Raw genomic sequence first — 2,057 nt, 5'->3', positions numbered from 1 at the left:
TGAATCAGAGTAACCAATTTGGGAATTAATCATCTATTGGTGCCCATGGTGGGGTTGAACTGTTGGAATTGTCAAAAGATATCCATGTACCCACATTATGCCCCTATATATTAAATATTATTCATGGAATTCAACTCTTTTCCACCCTTAAGGGGCCGGCAGGGCATGTGGTGTGTGTGAATATGAGAGTACATGTAGAGGTGGCCCGCTATGCCCCTGAAATTACTAATCAACTTTTTGTAGATGATACATTCATATTTTGTAAGCCACCTCAGAAGATCTATCAACCATTAAAGGAGTTCTGGAGCTCTTTCCAGATCTGATAGGACAAAACATCAACTTTGACAAAAGTAAAATATTCTCCAGTAAAAATGTTTCTAATTGTGAATGAAATCATCTATGTTCACTAATTGGGATCAAGGAAATGAATAGAAATTCCAAAGTCCTTGGAACCAACATTTTACATCCCCAATCTGGAGTAGCCAACCTGTGTCATATAGTTGATAGGATCAGTAACCGTCTCTCAATCTGGAAGGCCAAACTTGTATCCTATGCGGGAAGAAGGATCTCAATCCAATCCACTCTCTATTCCATCCCCTCCTATCTTATGACATGCTTTGCATTCCCGGAGAATACTTGTCAAAAAATTGATTTTATCTGTGGAAAATTTTGGAATGGGATCTATTCCAAAGAAGCCAAAAAACTCTATCTTATTGCTTGGAAGAAAGACTGCCAACCAATCCAAGATGGGGGGGCTTGGTCTACGAAATGCCATGACCCAGAACAAGGCCCTGATGGAGATTCATGTCTGAACTTGATGCAATTTGAAACAAAGTGCTGCGGGCCAAGAATTGCCATCAAAAATCTATTTTTGACCCAAAGGTCTATAATAGACGTGGGTCATGGGTTTGGAATAGCTTGACCTCTATCTTCCCAATTCTCAAGAAATGTGAGGTATCCAAGGTGGGAAATGGATATGACACTTTTCTCTGGCATGGTCCATGTATTGATCCAAATATCATTCTCAATAGTTCAAGTGAAAATAGGATAGCGAAGGTAAGTAGTTTGATTCATAAAAATTCTTGGAACATAGATCTTTTGGGATCAACCTTTGATGCAAATACTGTCATATAAATATCCAAAATCAAACCAACACCCCAAGAAGACAAAGGATGTGCATCCTAAACACTAACGGGATGTATTCCACTAAGGCTGGGGTGCAATTTCTCATCACCTGTTTAGGTTCCCAAAGATCAAATCATGCCCTAACCAAAAAATGGTGGAAACTACTTTGGAAATTGAATATCCATCCAAAATTCAAGACATTTTTATGGATAATATCACAAAACGGCATCGCAGTCAGAACACTGATAGAGAAATGAATGGATATAGACACCTCCTGTGTCTTTTGTAACCAACATGAATAAACTACACCCCACTTTTTCTTTTTGTGTGATTTTTCTTCACATATTTAGAAGGCTGGACCCTTGGGTTTGCGTCTTCAAACCTGAAATCGAACATCTTTTGAACAAGTAGTCAATTTTTTCCTCAATAATAGTATACTTCCCCAATCATAATTGGTATGGTTTTTTAATATTTTTACGATCACTTTATATTATATTTGGAAACATCGGAATGAAATAATTGTGTCTAGTACAAATCCTAATACTTCTTTTGTATTGACAAATATAAATAAATGGATTACTGATCTCAAACTATACCTAATTACTCCACGTTATGCAATACAGATGGTGTAGCTACCTTGAGTGCAGGTTTTCATAATCCTTTTTTGACATGCCCAGTTTTGATTTATGTTGGTGCTACAAATATTTTGAACTCAGCCTCAGGGTGGGTGGCCGTATGGAATACTTCTCCAAGGTAAGTTTATAGGCTCATCAACACAAATTCTACTACAGCTACTCAAAGAGAAGAGTCGAGGGAAAATGAATCTTGGCAGGTATGAAGATGGTGGCCCACAAGGGATGGAAGATAGAAGAAGTCTGGTTCTTGGAGAAAAACTACTCCAACTTCTTCCAAGATCAAATGGAGGAGCATGG

This window comes from Macadamia integrifolia, chromosome 4, assembly GCF_013358625.1.
Source record: "Macadamia integrifolia cultivar HAES 741 chromosome 4, SCU_Mint_v3, whole genome shotgun sequence".
NCBI lineage: Eukaryota > Viridiplantae > Streptophyta > Magnoliopsida > Proteales > Proteaceae > Macadamia > Macadamia integrifolia.
The sequence above is the reverse complement of the archived record's forward strand: the minus strand, read 5'-3'. Positions refer to the sequence as shown.